Consider the following 17,127-nt stretch of genomic DNA (forward strand, 5'->3'; position numbering starts at 1 on the left):
AGTGCTCATTCTTTTTCTAGGTAGGAAACCAAGCAGCAGTAGCAGCAGCACTCCTGCTGACATACAGCTCAGCTGGAGCATCTGGCAAGTAGTGGGCATAGCTAGGTCAAGGGAAATGATGCCAAGTCATGGGTTGGAGGCAGAGTTAAAAACATACTAAGGGAGGCCAAGGTGCAAGACCAAGAGGGTGGAAGAAAGATGTGAAGGTCTGCACGAAAGGGGCAAAGGCCCTGAGTTCAAGAACACTGTACAGCTGTAAATAATGAGAGCAAACATGTCACATGTGACACCATGAAGCAGTCTTGCGGTGGTGATGAAAGCTGTTCTATCCCATATAAATTTATTTTTGTTGTTAGTATTTTTAATATAGATGGTTTATCCATATGTGTGTCAATACGATATCAATTACTGAGCAACTGTCCAATGATCCAACTACTTATTTAGTTGGAAAGTACTTCTAACTTTCCTCAAAGAGCTCCTTTCTTTTCTGACACCAAAACAGTTCTTCCAAAGCATGTCCTACAGCCACGTAATGTTGCCATACCTGTGCATTGCAGTTAACTCCTACCAACTTCCATGAAGTAATGCAGAAGGCATTTAAAGATCAGTGCTAAAATAGGCAGAAATAATTAATGATCTTCTCTCCAAGTTAAAAAAAAGTACGCATTGCGTATACACATGTATAAGTAATCTGGTTCTACATGTGCTAACTTCACTCCCTCCTCATCCAGAAAAAGAAAGACTCACATTTTGACTTTAAATTCACTTCAGGAAGCACTGATCTCCTTGCCCTGTTTTCTACCTTCCTATTACGCAGCTTGACAATTGGTCCTTTTATTTCTTCCCATGGAAAACAGAATCCTAATTTATTGGGTTTGGTTCACCAGAGGACACAGAACAGCTCTATAATCTAGAATGATCACACTGCTTTCATGCATATAATCTAATTATAACATAAGAGTATTTGCCATTTTAGTTCATCAGTAAAAATTACACTTCTGTATACTTAAGATACGTGAGGATATATAGTAGTTTTTTAAACTGCAGTTTATTACTTTATTCTCTGACTAATTCATTGGTTTAAATTTCACAGGACCTTTAATTTCTAATAAACTACAGTATGTTAGGATAAAATGAGATTTTTATGATCAAAAGCATTCCGAATTGGATACACAAGTTAATATTCATATTTTAAAAAGGCATTTTATTTGCTTACAATTTCATCCTGCCTAGTAGCAGGCTGTTGCACACATCCTGGCAATGTGACCATAGACTGAAAAGGTTAACAACAGAACCAACTTTTTCAATCAGTCTTTTTACTAGCACTGTCCCCCTACCACAGCATGATTAAAGTAGTTGTGATGAGTAATGGAAATGATGTCGTTCACATGTTGTGAATTAAATGAGAGAAACAACTTATGCAAGATTCATTTACTTTATTCAAAATGTCATCTCGGACCACAAACAACTGATGAAATAACAGAGAATTGAAATAAAATTCTTTAATCTTTACACAGAAATTATGTTTATTTATAGTCTGCCCTTCATTTTCATAACAAAACTTCTTGTAATACATGCGTTACTCGTTTATTATCCCTGTAAAATACAAAAAATCCCAACTCATCCCAGAGAAGACAGAGTATTCCTCCACTGCTCAATGACAAGTTCAAAAAGCATCAAAAGCAGTATGGCCTTGCTAAAAGCCATGCTGATTATTCTGCTCATTCTTTTGATGGGTTAAATTAGTTCAAGCAAACCCCCAGACTTACATACCTACACTGCACTTGCCGGTACAGACTTCCACAAAGACTCGGGGGCCTTTCTTCAGGTAAGCAGATACAAGGAGTACCTTCACAGCCTAACAGGATTCTGCTGTTGCAAACCTGGAACTACTGGACAGCATTCATTTATTCAAACAGAGCCATGTAGGACAGAATCTAGTACTGTATATGCAACCATTTCCAAAATTCAGAAAGGAGGAGACAAAGATGAACAGTGAAAATACTAGGGAAATCTTTCCTGGCTGGCCCCCTCTGACAGAAAATTCTTAAATTTAGATCCTGACCATACACTCCATAAGCCATGCATCTTCTGTCTCACTCCATGTGGGCGGGAGGACAGCCCTCACCATACCTCCTCCCTTCCTCCAGATGCCAGATTCTCATCTATTTTGGAAATCCAGCACGCAAAAGGACACGACAGAAGAAATAACACATCTCCGCATTGCTACTCTGCACCCTGCTCTACAGCTCTGCCTTCTTCTATGACAGAGATCTCCAATTAAAGAGCAAATTTGTTTGCCTGGAAGAATTAGCGCTTCTCAAGTCCGATAAGGAAATCCAAGACATGAGGACCCATAAAAATTGTGCTGCCTTCCTTCTAATGGCTTCCCTCATCCCAGGCTATTTACCTGAGCTTCTTCATATTCATGCCTCTTTTGCCTTCCTCAACTTTTAGTTAGAAGCAAACCCCAAATCAGTAAACCAGAATATGATGGAGAAGAGATAATGAGCTCCAGAGTTTCCTTTTCCAGCAAGCCAAAATTCCTGGTCTCACCCTTCCTGTAGCAAATGAGATTCTTGCTGGAGGATGTCCTGCCTCAAATCAGGTGGCTTTTTTGAGGTTTCATCTCTTGGTTCCCTTCCAAACAGAATCAAATTTCAAGACAGGCTACATTAGACAATAAACTCTGACAATCTTCCATGATTTAAGTTTAGTAATCCTTCTCCTCCCTGCTTTTCTCTTGGCTGGATTTTTACATAAAGCCAAGAGGAAAAATCCTGCTCATCATCAACAGGGAAGCCAGGAGGATATATGTGTACCACAGGTATGTGTTATTCTGCAAGCTTCTTTAAGAAGCACCAGTATCTGTTACCACTTGCAACTTATTCCCTTCCACATAAAAAAAAAACAAAAAAACAAGCAGGTAACAACAGCATACTGAACAAGGGAAGTACAATACGCACATCAGAGAAAGCACGTCTCATGACTTCAGTTGTTCCATTGCCATTAACTCTTGGAAAAATACCTAAAGAAACCTGTCCTCCAGGGCAACAGCCTTCGATGAAAGCAGATTCACTTTTACTAAGTCTCCTACATTGGGAGAAATTTGAATAAAAGCACGCACAGGGTCCTCACATAAATGGAAATGATTGTATAATAAAATTAATGCCATATCCTACAAGAGGGTGAACCAAAGCACCAAGTGCGCTTCCTATTCAGCAAACTGCAAGAATGTTCCCGCACAGAGAAGGAGAAAACACAACAATTTTGGCTTTATATAATGACTTGGATATGCAACGATTACAAAAGCACTGACCAGTTCCGAGGAGCCACGATGTGCTCGACACCAGTTCATGCAAGACTTGATCCAAACCCCCTAAAATCACACTGGGGGGGTTTCCACTCACTCTAGCAGACCTTGGTTTGAGCCATTTCAGCCCTGAACCTCACAGCCTGTACAGCTAAAAGCTGACACGAACCGCAGTCACATCCCCCCTCTTGCAGGACAGAACCATGGCATGACTGCATTTTGTACGGACCATCAGGCGGTGGAGACCTCGGTGTCACCGCAGGTTGCTCCACAGTCAGCGAGTAACAGGGGAGCGCACGGACTCACCCGAAGGTCATAATTAGCTGAAGGAAAGCTGAGGCTATTTCAAGTGGCCCGGGACTGTTACGAAGGGCGATTTAGAGCCGGTTAGTAGGAACATAAATAAATAAATAAAGGGCTGGTGAGGAAGGAAGTAGGCATATCCAGTTTCACAAAACGTTTGTTGTTGTTGTCCCTTCAACAGCTGTTCTGGGAGAAAACGAAGGGCTGTGCTTCCCACTGCCTTAGCCCAGCTTCTCGCCACGGTGAGGTGGGTTTTAAAAAGGCTATACGATCAAGGATTTACGTGACATAGTGCTCAAAGTAAAGGAGGGAACCCCAGGATCTCATCGTAAGGCAGCGCTGCTCCCTCACGGCATTGCACCGATCGCGATCAAGCCTCCTAAAAATGACATCCTTACCGCGGAAAATTCCTCATAAATAACAAACCCTCTGCTCCGCTTCTTCTCTAAGGCTTATTCCGAGGCCGGAGCTGGGGAAACAGCAACCGGGGAAGCCCAGCGCCCTGTGTCGGCGCCGAGCCGCGACACCACCCCGCAGCGCCCCGCGGGCAGCCCCCGGGGCACGCCGCGCCGCACCCTGCCCTGCCCTGCCCTGCCCCGCCGCTGCCCTGCCCGTTCCCGGTGCCTTTCCCGGTGCCGTTCCCGGTGCCGGGGTCCCGGGCTGGGCAGCGCAGGTGCCGCCGTGCCGCCCCGTCCCGTCCCGTCCCGTCCCGTCCCATCCCGTCCCCCGCAGCCTGCCAGCCTCCCTCCGCGCTCCGCGGGCTGCCGGTCGGGGAAGTCGGACACAACTTCAACAGGCAAAACAAAAACAAAAACAAAACTTTTCCGGCCCCCAGCCCCCTTACCGGCAGCCTGCCGCCGCCTCCTCCCCTCCGCCGCCGCCGGGCTGAGGCCGTGACCCGGCTCCCCCCGTCCCGGGGGCCGCCCGCCCGCCGCTCGCCTCCGGCCGCAACGCCGCTCAGCGGGGCTGCCGAGGGGAAAATCCTGCCGTGGCGGCCCGGCACACGGCGAGGAGGAGGAGAAGGAGGAGGAGGAGGGCTCCGTGCGACCGGAGGCTGAAGGCAGCGCAGCCTGCAGTCTCTGGGCTCGGGGAGGCAGCCCCACAGGGAGGGTGCAGGGATGAGCACGCAGCTGGGTGCCGGCAGGGAAGCGATGGGCACTGTCCTACACAACCAGGGGAGTTTGGTCTTAGAAATCTGTCACTGAAAGGTTTCGTCTTGCTGATGGCAAGTATGGGGGAGCCACACGTTCTGTGACCTGTGGTCATGCACAGAAGGATGTGCAAGGAAGAAGGCGGCAGTGCATCCCCACCACCAACCGGTCCATAAGTCGTGAGGCGGGGAGGGAAGGGGAAATACCAAGGGTCCCACCAGCAGCTATCGACTTGGAAGGAAGATGGCGGCTGAAGGCACAGGCGCGATGGCAACAGCTACTTGAAAGACTAAGATCGGTTTGTTTTTCCTTGAGGAATTACAGGAATATTAAACCCTTCTTGCAGTTATAAATCATTTAATGCAAATCATTTAATCCAAACAGAATTTTTACAGGCTCATGAGGCTCACTCATTTTGCCAAGAGTGAGTCATGTACAAATAAAATGAAACCAACAAAGAAAAGAACTCTCATACCATGTGTATGTGGGTGATCCTTTGAAAAACTTGTAATTATTTTTTTAACTCTACCACAGCCAGGAAGACAGGTTTGTGAAGACGGAGTGAACGTCGATAACTGATCTGCAGCCCATCGGCATGCAGTTTTTTCTTCACCCAAAGCCATAACACAACAGGTCCCTTGTCAGCCCGACAGCAGTAATGCCATGACTAATGTTGCAGCAGCCCCTGAACACCCCTGATTTCAAACCAAACTGTGTACTGACATACTACGGAAACAAAGGACTTTTAAAAAAATGAAAATAATGCTAAGTGATTAATACTTGGTAGAAGAATGCAGTAGGCAGTTAATCCCTCGCTTAAGGGTTAGTTAAGGACATGAGTTAAACTTCATTCTTCGCTCACCATGTCATAAATACGTGCTGCTAAACACAAAGCACACAACGAGCCAGTGGGGCGGTGATGCACTGCTCTGACATGACTGAAATGTGGGGACACGGTGTCACGTGATGGTGACAACACGAGCCCGAAGTTGTGTCATCGTCCCCGTCACACAAACCGCTCCACACCACCATCCACCGACAGGAACCGCAAGTGCTTGCGGATACCCGGCAGGCACAACGTTTTAATGCCTTCTACTGCCACTCCCCGCCAAAGACAAAACATGGTTAGGAGGGGATAGGTCAGTGTCGCAAAGTGCCCCGCCTGCACATGGACTGCAAGTGCCTCACAGGCAGTAGGGCAGGAGTGGGGGAAGCGATGGAAGGGGACCCAATGGCATTTCAGGGACAAACGAAGAGGTTGGATGTAGGGCAGTGCAGCTGTGTGGTCAGGACACCAGTGAAGCAGAGAGCCCCAGATTTAGGTGATCCAGGACCCTAAGCCCTCTGTGATGTTGTGACTAAAAATGGTCATAGCCATTTTTACTCTCAGTGCATCAGTTACCTAAGGATCATGAGTTTGTTCCCAAAGACAAGAGGCAGAAACTTCCCTCAACATAAAACCAAGTTAACGCTGACCTCTGTAACTGACCAAAAGCTGGAGCAGGAGCATGTATGACAAAATCCAGCTCTGAGGTGAGCTGGAAGAGTATCTGCAAATCTTTCAAGGCATGAGGCTCTTCTCAGTGGAACTGTATTTTTTCTTTTGCATTTTAACATAAAGAAAGAACTTGTTACTTTGGTGGATTTCAGCTTTTAATTCCTATTAACTTTACCTATTACCAATCTCTATTTACTTTTACCTATTTATTTTCCTCATAAGTGCTTTCTGCCTGGCTTCCAAACCAACACATTGGGGGTAGGCAGGAAGAGGAGAACTTTAGTTCAGCTGGACTTTCTAATGGTAATGGATGTCTTAAATCTACCATCAACTTACAGATTTCCTTCTTATAGTTATTTGCTTGTTTTGCCCTATGGATCTTTGAGTTTAGGTTGGCTGCCTAGCAAATCTGATCATATACAAATGGATTTGTCCTTCTTGGAAGTATTAAAAACCTCAACTGTTTTGTTTTGGTTTTTTGGTTTGTTGGTTTGTTTTTTTGGGGGGCAGCCACTTACTTACTTTCCACCAGAAGGCAGATAGCACAGACCAATAGAACAAGACAGCAGCTGAAGGACACAGCCACCATTATCTGGTGGATAGAGGAGTCCCTAATCACTTGCTCAAGAAAGGTCTTACAAAACATTTTTTTCTACTATTTGCAATTTTCCAGACCTCTCATTTCCTCAAGTCTCTGCAACATCATGCACCACAGTGCACAAGAAAATGAAGTCTGAAGACAAGATCAGTTATGGTACAGCAGCCCAAAGTGTCAGTAATTTAAGATTGCTGTGGAGTTTTCTGATTAAATGAGAGCCTTACCTTTTGGCAAAGAAAATCCAAAATGTTTCATTTTAAAAACCTTGCAGTGAATGTGGAAATGAAGGAATCATAATGCACATTTTGGACTAACAGGAGTGACTCAGCACAACAAAAAGCATCCCATGTGGGTCCCTCTTTAAACTGCGAATGACCGGTGTTTATACATACATCAACACCACCAGGTAGTACTTGAATACAATGACTTCAGAGTAACTTTCATTTATTATTAATGATAACTGAAGCCAGTCTGCTCTAAATGCCATGAAAGGCTGAAACATTTTAGTGGTAACCAAAGGTATTTGGCCAACATCCTATAGTCTTTGTGTGGGGCAAATATCCATTTACTGTAAGAATTCAATATTAAACCACTAATGCTATATATTGTTTAACTGTAACTCTTTCCATCTTCGATTTCCAGTTTACCATACAGTGTAATCTATGTCTGTTTCAAAACTTCTGGGGAACCTAAAAATAACCTAATGAAATAATACTTTGTTTTTGCACAGACATCCAATTCCATTCTATCATCAGAATTCAAAGGGAACCACAGCAGATGTGTGAGGAGAGAAGAGACGTATGAAAATCCAGGCAAACAGAAAAGAAAAATAAATAACAAGTAAGAAAGCAAGTGAAAGAAACAAACCTAGAGGCACAATCTAACCTCCAATACACAGTTCACATCACCACACATTTCAACAAACACCCATTTTTGATTTTGCACGAAAAATCCAGCAAGGGATTTTTTTCAAGCTATTCAGGGATGCGCGTGCCACGCAGGATATTAATGCTTAGTTCACAAAACCAAATGAACAAGGGCAACAAAATCTGCAGGGAAAGAAAAACAGCAAGATTAAGTTATCATCAAAAATTTTTAAGATGTTTGTTTCTAAACTGCAACAACAAAGTATTTGGGAAGGCAGTCAGAGCCCTCCTACACCGAAGCAGGCTTCCAGACTAAATAGGATTTTATGCATATTCTCATTTTTTATTGCAAAAACTTTTTTACTAAAAAAGGCTATTTGGACTGTCATCAAAGGATGATGTGGAGGTTCAAAAAAGTTCAAAACAGACCAGACAATTTATGGTCAATAAGTCTATCAATGGCTAGTAAACATGATGATGCAATCCAGTGAAATCTCTGGCTCAGGAAATTCCCATAACCTCTGACTGCCAGGAGTTAGGAAATTCTACACTTATCCTATTTCTTCCAGTCTTACAGTGAACATCCTCTACTTGTCAGCGACAACCAAAGGTGACTGGGCTAGAAGGGCTACTGAGTAAACAAAAAATGGCCATTCATCCTTCTTATCTTCTGGAGAAATAATCAAGGTCATTCTTGTGCTGCCACCTGTGATGACAATTTTTATGACTCCAAATCTCACAAAAATGACAGTGGGCCAGCTGGGTTTTCATGAAAATACACAGCAGAAGCTGCACTTTTAATACTTATTTGAAAAAGTAGATGACAAATGACAGGCTCATTAGCTCAGATGTGTAGCTCTCCCTTCATATTGAGTGGAACAGACAAAGGATGAGATTGGGACAGCAGTGAGGACATCCTGTCAGGTGAGAAGAAACAGCATTTAACTGACCTTCAGAAGAGTCTCTAGTTTGAAATGGATGTGACACCACCAAAGCTTTCCATACAGTTCCCTTTCAGTGGTGGATAAGGGACATCTCCTTCAGGACAAATCAAAGCAAGCATGAACGCAGCTCTGTAAGAAGGTAAAGATGGCCAGAAGTTCTACTGAAACCAGATCTTTTGTCCCAAACCACTGTGGTTTCAGTTAAAAGATTAGGGCTTGGAAAGACTCCTGCAGTTACAATAATTATAACTGGGTTACTTTGAGGGAAAGCTAAAACCCGCTGGGTAGAGGTTTGATTTTGGAGGTCTGTCAGAAGCAAGAGCTTAGCAAGTTCTCTCATTCCTAATCTAAGACCATACAGACCTCAATTACCAGGTGTGAGGGGGATTAACTGATGGAATAAGCAGCTTGTCATATTCTAAATCAAAATGTTATTTGCAACTGAGCATTACTATGGAACACTTAGCAAGAAACATACGGATGCCAGGAAACATAGAGTAAAGTGATAAAAGCTGGAAATCTAGATTCAACCTTTCTGCTAAACTCATAACAGAACTTAGAAGCCTGGTATCTCTTCTCCGGAGAAAATTAGGACATCTACTCATTTCAGTAAGTGAAAATGTAAGACAATGCACCATCATCTTTCTATTTCATTCTCCATATCTTGCTTTAACGATCTTTTTCTAAGCTTTACTTCAGCAGCCTAAAACATGGAATGCACAAGCTCAGTTTACTTTTTCATCCTGAATCAAATCAAGTTGGATTTTTTGAATAATTTAGGCATGTAGTTTTTATTGAAGTATTTTGGTTTCCAAGTTCTCTTCAAAGTGTGGAAAAGAAATATTACCATGGTGCTAGCAGAAATGCTGTAATTGTATAGTACTGTAATTCTGTTATTTTAGAATGCCTCTTGCCATTTTTTACTGCAAGCATAGCACGTAGTGCAGTATATATACCTGCTCGGTGTAATATGTAGAACTGGTACAGTTCCAACAGTCCTATTTCAGTAAATGCCAATTTAAGCAAGACTTGCCTAATTTACAAGAGGAAAGCGTCTTCTGAGTGTGATTATGGGCTTCGTGTTGTGATACTTATGCTAATAGTGCCTGAAAAAGGAAGCAGTGCCTTCCCCTAGAACACCTGATCTGCCAGGAATCCCCAAAGATGCTTTGGAGGACAGCTTGAAAAATCTCTCTGTAGAACGTGCCAAGGAGGAGTCCTACCTGAGTGAAAGCTCTGGCTTTTCACAGCACAAGCTTGCTGAAGCAGAGTGGCAGTGTTACCAAATGTGCATCAGTCTTTGAAGAGGAAAGTACTTCAGTGAAGGCTTAGGTTTTACTCCTGAAGAGTAAGTACAGCAACTCATCACGCAGCACTCTGTGTACACATCTATTGGTAGAAACCACTAGCCGAACAGTGGCACCAAGGAGGGATGAAAAAATGACAGATGTAATCATTTCCACTCCAAATTCACTGTGCAGAAAAGAGCATAAATGTAATTGGAGGACATGCTTCTCATAGTTACCTGGTCAGCCAAAACCCAGTAACGTTAAAATTAAAAAGCTAATTATGATCCAAATGACAAGTAATATGTAAACACCTACAGATCCTGCCTGGTGTGCTCAGACCCACGGCTATGAACTCCTGGAACAAATTAGAAACGGGAGCCACCCTAATAGCTGGAAATCTCTTTTCTTTAGGATACATCTGAATGAGCAAAACGTGAACAAACAAGCAATGGATGAGACAGATAAGTAGCTAATTCCAACATGTGGGAACCTCCTGCTTGTTGACTTATCCACTAGTGTCAGCCCTCTCTTCAGAAACAAACAAACAAACAAACAAAAAACTTTCCATCAAATCTATACCTGTGTACTGGGGAAATGAACAAATTAGAGATGTGCCAAAACTGCTGAACAACTTGCACTTTGCTTTTTAATTATCTTTATAAAAATGAGAGCTCAGGGAGGAGTTGAGGATGATTAGAAACTGATGACTGTATGCACTGCCTGATTTTCCTCCCTCCAAACATATCATTTCTTTAAGTTCACTAGTCTTTCAGAAAGCCAGCGCTTACACTTTTAGCACCATAAAGAGCAAATAAACCTTTGAAGAAATCTTTCCTGCCAAAACTACTTTATAATGGTCTAATGATTTTTTTTTTTATAAAAAAACAATAATTTGAATTTTGCCAAAAACGTAATTATGAAGCAAAATGAAACTGTTTCTCAATCCATAGAATTCCTGTACAATGTAATAATCACCTGAAGGGAGGGGATCCTCTGGAAAGAAATGTACATTCGCAGTTCATTGCAGTGCCGTATTTCATCCTTCAACATTGAGAATGCCCATTAATAAAATAGCACTCATTGGTTTTATAACAATTCCAGTTCAAAATCTTCTTTTTGGAACTCTAATTGATCCTTCAAATGAGCTTTATTAATCATTGACGGAAAACTGGCAAAATCCTAGTCTGTACATTGGCGACCTTCCAAAATGTCCAATTAGGTCAAATCAAGAAAGCTCTAGAAACCAATTACAGAAGCACTTCTAAGCCAAAACAAAACAAAACTTATAGTATTCCGATGGAAAGGAAAGGAAAGGAAAGGAAAGGAAAGGAAAGGAAAGGAAAGGAAAGGAAAGGAAAGGAAAGAAAGGAAAGGAAAGGAAAGGAAAGGAAAGGAAAGGAAAGGAAAGGAAAGGAAAGGAAAGGAAAGGAAAGGAAAGGAAAGGAAAGGAAAGGAAAGGAAAGGAAAGGAAAGGAAAGGAAAGGAAAGGAAAGGAAAGGAAAGGAAAGGAAAGGAAAGGAAAGGAAAGGAAAGGAAAGGAAAGGAAAGGAAAGGAAAGGAAAGGAAAGGAAAGGAAAGGAAAGGAAAGGAAAGGAAAGGAAAGGAAAGGAAAGGAAAGGAAAGGAAAGGAAAGGAAAGGAAAGGAAAGGAAAGGAAAGGAAAGGAAAGGAAAGGAAAGGAAAGGAAGGAAAGGAAAGGAAAGGAAAGGAAAGGAAAGGAAAGGAAAGGAAAGGAAAGGAAAGGAAAGGAAAGGAAAGGAAAGGAAAGGAAAGGAAAGGAAAGGAAAGGAAAGGAAAGGAAAGGAAAGGAAAGGAAAGGAAAGGCTCATCACGATCCGGGTATGCACCTGAAAATACCACCTCCATAGAAAAGTACCAAAGAGCCGCTCCTTGAACCACATCAGATAATCATATTTGCTCACAGATTTTCTTTATCAGTGTCATAAATGTCACTGAGTAGTTCACCAGAAGGAACAGTGCCAAGCTGTTCCTTTATATGTCAAGCGAACACTGTCTCCCCTTTAACATTTTCTATACATCTCGTCTTCAGCACTCTAATTTCTCATGTATACAAAGTCTTTACCTTTTATAAATTTCATGAGTTCTATACCTTACCTGCATGTTTGTACATTAACACATATGTTGACAATACGATAAAAATAATCCTGGCAACAACAACAATAGCCAACTTTACCTAACTTCTCAAGAATTTGATCTCTGCTTCTGCAGGACTACTGCATGTACAGCCATAGGTGCTGGTGGGCTGTTTGAGGTGCGTGTTGTTGCCAATCCTAATCCCACCACCCACAGGTAAGAATTAATTAGGACTTGAACATGCCAGAGGGAGGCAAACCAAACAAAAATAGCATTTTAATTAACTGTAAACAATAATTAAAATTCTGCATTATGTTTAGCATCTGCACATTTCTACTTACTGCACTAACTCTAAATCTAATGAAATCATACAGCTAAATCCCAGAGGATGTGACAGATTTCAGATCCTAAATATATCTCCTATTGTATCTCAAAAGAGCAAATAATTCATGCATCCTTATTGTGAAAACCAATAATTAAAAATTAAAACACTAGCATGGTAGAGGAACCAAAATGCATACACCCTGGCCAGATCAAAGAAGAACAAAACATGCACGCGTATAGTAAAAACTTTTACGTTTTCCATTCTAGATGTGCACTTGTTCTGTAGTTTCATATCACAAAGGCCCCACTTTACTAAGCTTAGTTAGTTAGTTCATTATCTATTTACTTATTTACATCATTATTTGTTTACTTATTTACAGTTCCTTTTTATTTTTTATTAACCTTTTTAATTAAAAGGTTATTAACCTGCCATTGTACTAACAAAATTAAGAAGGTTACTTCAACCTTTTCCACTCCAAACCCTGTTTAATTACAATGTTGGCACAGACCTAAGTTTCTTCCTATCAATTTTAGTTACTCAGTTTTCTCTGCCATTTGGTCTTCAGCCGGCTAGATTACAAATTGGTTCTCATCATTTCATCTCCACACAAAGTATTATACTCCCTGAACTCATGCTGGAAACAGTCATTCAGAAGTCAAACTTCTCAACAAAGATCTCCTTACCTCTTATCAGGAGGACAGGTAAACTTCCTGAAGTTTTACTTTACCATGAGTTGGATCAAAGGTAACCACCAGGACCTAGCCATACAGAAGAAAGGCAAGGGTTTCTCTTGTGCCCATCTCTAGAAACCTAAAGGAAAACATCTGTCTGAAATAGCCACATGGCTTCTGTATTCTGTCATTTTCCAAAAATGGCTAGACTGAACCTCTTAACATTTATTAAGTACAGCTAAAATGTACAGCTTTAATTCACTAAAGAAAGATAACAAAATCCGTAATTCCCTTTATATAAGGCACTAAGTTTTACATTCCTCAATATCTCATTTAAATTATAGCCACTACACAATTGCAATATTTTAGCTAATATGCTGAAAGCTTTGTGTGGATTCTCTTTCTTCCTCCCATTATTTGCTCACTAATCCATTAATGTAAAAATCACAAAATGTTTGGAAGAGCTGGTGCATTTCCAGCCCTCTTTCAGCTTGAGTTTCGTAGCTTCCTCAGGTTTCATAGGTTTCATGTATTCTCCCTGACATTTTACTAAACTGCTAAGTACAGAAGATTAACTGATTAGAAATGATGTAATTAGTGTTTTCAGTTGCAGAGCGCTTTTTTTTGAAATGCAAATTGAGGAATTGTAATGGAAGTATTATGAACTTTGTAGCACCAAAACCAGACTGCTATATTATTCAGAAAACCAAGGTCAGGCCTAAATGTAAGGTCTACGTAAGGATGTATCCTTATGTAAGAATACCTCTTGTTATGAATGACTGCCATTATTTACGACTGATTGCAAATATTGCTGAATTGCTTTGTTGACCTGGAGGGCTTAGGAAGTTTACTACAGACATCTTGTTTTTCTCATTTTATTTATTATGTCTTTTCTTTAACTGTCTATGCAGAACTGCAATGCTTCACTGCTTTTGTCTTTCTGTTAAAGCTTTCCTCAAACTTTCCTTTTTTTTTTTTTTTTTTTTTTTATGGCAAAAAAAACACATAATAGAGTTCCACATCTGCTTTGTGTGCATGAAGAAATCAGAGGCAGTAATTGCCTCCCCCCTTCTTTTAAATGAAAATCTCATTTTTCTGTGGCGTGGAAGGCCCAGGTTGATAAGGGATTGATAAGGGCTCTAGGGTGCCCTGGGCTTTGGGCAATGCTCTGTAACATGCAGAATAGTCCATGTTGTTGTACGTGAGCTTCTGAACACCAGCCCCTATCCAGTTGCTCTTTCTCTTCCACAGTTGCTGATACCTTCCAGTAAATTGCCTCTGAATCCTTTTCTCTTTCTTTCAGCTGTACACAAAATCTTTATTTCCTACGAGTACTCCTGGTTTTCAGTGACTCGTGAGGGAGTTTCAATTTTTCCTCGTTAACTTTTTGGCTTTCCCTCTGACATCCTTCAACTGGGGCAGCCACATACACCATTCTGCATCAGCTATTTTTTCCTGCTTCATCTTTTTGACTTTCCTGGAAAATCATCCCTAAGAGCATTCAACAATTTCTCAAGTTTCTCCAGTGCATCTTTGCCCCAAAAAAATAAAGCAGTAAGATCTCAGGGTCTTATCTAGTGTCCACACAGCAAAACTATCCCACAGGTGCCTAGGACTGAAATTCTGCAACCCTCCCTCCCAGACAGAAGCCTCCAGGAAGATCGGACAGAGTTCAGCTACCTACAGATGCTCTGCTTCCCACTCCTTTTTGGCCATTCTTTTCCATGACTTTCCTATGAGCTGCCTCTCTTCTGGGGTGGTGCTCTGGTTGATCTCCAGATCTGGATGATTCATGTGATGAAAATAAATTTCTCTCTTCTCCTCCTAACCTGCGTTTTTTTTTTTTGTGTTTGACTCTTCTAACTCCAGTCAACTAACTCAAATATAACCTGAAAATTTTCACCTTATCTGGAGCACTTATTTTTACTGAAAGGTTTCCACTGTAATCAAAGACATTTCATTGGATTTCACTTTTTTTCCCCAACCTTTTTTTCCTTAAAAGTTTTCTATTTCAGCTTTTTCCATAAAAACAAAGCATTGTTGCATGAGCAGGTTCCCATTCTTTCCTTCCACTAGGCCTCATTTTTAAAAGATTTCCTTTTTAAATCCGAAACAATATGTCTTTCTTCATTTCCCTCATATATCCTGATACCATTTCCCAAGACTTTATTACTAACAATGCCTTTTCATTTGTCCTGCTCAAGTTTTATGTCAAGTGCTCAGTATGAGTTTATAGTAGGAGCTGTATATTTTCATTTTATGTTTATTGATGCAATGAAAAAAGACCAAGACCTTAAACTTTTCCAGACCAACAAGCTGTTCTGCTTGGAATTGTTAACCAAGCCTTACTCCTTTTGGAAATCCTGCTTCTCAACATAGACCTTCTGGCTTTTAATGACGTTATCTTTCTGCTTTCTTTCGCTACTTGTTCAGTCTCTCAGACCCCACGCAGTATTTTCTTTACAGCATACTTAGTTTCTGGGGGAAAATTTGTCTCTAACGTGTGAAAGAGCGCTGATGTAGCTATCCTACAGGTTATGTCTGCCGTGCTTTGCTTTAATTGAGGCTCTCTCTGCTTTTGTCTCTCCCGCATCTCCCGACAACCCCGCGCACCAGCCAAGCAGCAGAGCTTCCTTCCTGACAAGTCTCCCCTGAACGCACAGCGGCATCAGACCCCCAAAAGACCCCATTCTCTCATCAAGCACCGCTCCTCTGGTCACAGGGTTGATGCACAAGCGCGACACACTTCTTTTTTTTTGCATAGAGCTGCCTTCCCAGTCTCCTAAAAATAAACGAGCCTCTCGGTTCCTTATCGAAGACATAGCAAGAGCGGATCCTGCCTCACGCAGGCGGTGGCACTTGGCCGCTGTCGGAGCGAGCGGGGAGGCTGTGCCCCGCTGGAGGAGGATGCCAGCCGAGCAGCCTCTCCTCCGCTCCGCCACCTGTTGCCCTGGCACTCGGGCTGAGTTACTCCGCATCCCTGCCTCCCGCATCGCGCCCAGCATCGCTCCCCGAGGGCCGGCACATCGCTCCTGCGGGGCAGCGGCTTGCTTTCGGGAGGCTGCGTTTAAACCACGGGGCAATCAATCACCCTCCGTATAGCCGCAAGCACCGGGAGCGAACAGCGGGACCCTCACAGCTCCTGCCTGCCACCTGCCACCCGGGGGGCGCACGATGGGGCCGGGGGGAGCAAGATGGGTCCGGAAGGCACCCATCAGGGGGGCCGGGAGGGCACCGGCGGCATCCCCCATCCCACCGCGCCCGCAGCACGGAGCCGCCGGCAGTGCCGGGGGGGTGCCCGGCGCCGTCGGAGCCCCGTCGAGGGAACCCCCCGAGCCCGAGCCCGACCCCGTCCCCGCGGGGCTCCCCGCCCCCCTTCGCCCCCCGTCGGAGCCCACCCCCCGCCGCCCCGGGGTGCATCCCCCGAGCTCCTCCGCCTCGCCGCGGGGCCCGGCGGGGCCCGGCTCACCTGCCTGCCACCGGCGAGCGCCGAGCGGGAGGCGCCGGGGCGGCTGCGGCGCTTCCTGCGGCGGGAGGCGGGCGCCGTCCCCGGCTGACCCCGCGGGGAGGCGGCGCGGGAGGACGCGGGGAGGGAGGGAGGGAGACGGGGAGGGACGGACAGAGGGAGGGAGGCAGGGAGGGAGGGAGGGAGGGAGGGCGGCCGGGACGGGCCGAGCCGAGCCGGGCCGGGCCGGGCGCCCGCTGGCTGCTGCTATGGCAGCGCGGCCTGGCGCCGCCGAGCCCCGTGTCCCCGCAGGCGGGAGGGACACGGAGGGACCCGCAGTTAATTAATTAATTGCGCTAGGGACGGCTCGGCGCACGCCGCAGGGCTGAGGCTGGGGAAGCAGCGCCCAGGCGGCGCTCCGAGGGACAGCGGGAGCCGGGTGGAGAGGCTCAGCTACTGAGCACCCAAAATCCACGCTTTTGACACGATATTGACATCCAATAAAAAAAAAAAAAAAAAAAAAAAAAAAAAAAAAACGAAAGCAAAAAAAAAAAATAAAGAGAAGGACAAAGCACAGTTTAGCTATCACAGCGCTGCCTGCACTGGAAATCACTGGAAATAGATAAATAAG

At 43.7% G+C, this 17,127-nt stretch overlaps 1 protein-coding gene across 11 annotated transcripts in view; it reads right to left on the reverse strand.

Moving 5' to 3' along the window:
* THRB (thyroid hormone receptor beta) overlaps positions 1 to 17,127 on the reverse strand; it is a 167,771-nt gene that overhangs the window by 148,796 nt on the left and 1,848 nt on the right. For 2 of the 11 annotated variants that reach the window (XM_068674375.1, XM_068674371.1), the window contains exons 1-2: positions 16,521 to 16,596; positions 13,064 to 13,138 (exon numbers count right to left, since the gene is read on the reverse strand). The exons of 2 other annotated variants lie outside the window; for them this stretch is intronic. The gene's annotated coding sequence lies outside the window, so the exon portion shown is untranslated. Of the gene's footprint in view, positions 1 to 4,460; positions 4,595 to 13,063; positions 13,139 to 16,520; positions 16,629 to 17,127 lie in introns of those variants that run through there. 7 more of the 11 variants (XM_068674379.1, XM_068674378.1, XM_068674394.1 and 4 more) reach the window with 6 other exon arrangements.

This window comes from Anas acuta, chromosome 2, assembly GCF_963932015.1.
Source record: "Anas acuta chromosome 2, bAnaAcu1.1, whole genome shotgun sequence".
NCBI classification, from domain to species: domain Eukaryota; kingdom Metazoa; phylum Chordata; class Aves; order Anseriformes; family Anatidae; genus Anas; species Anas acuta.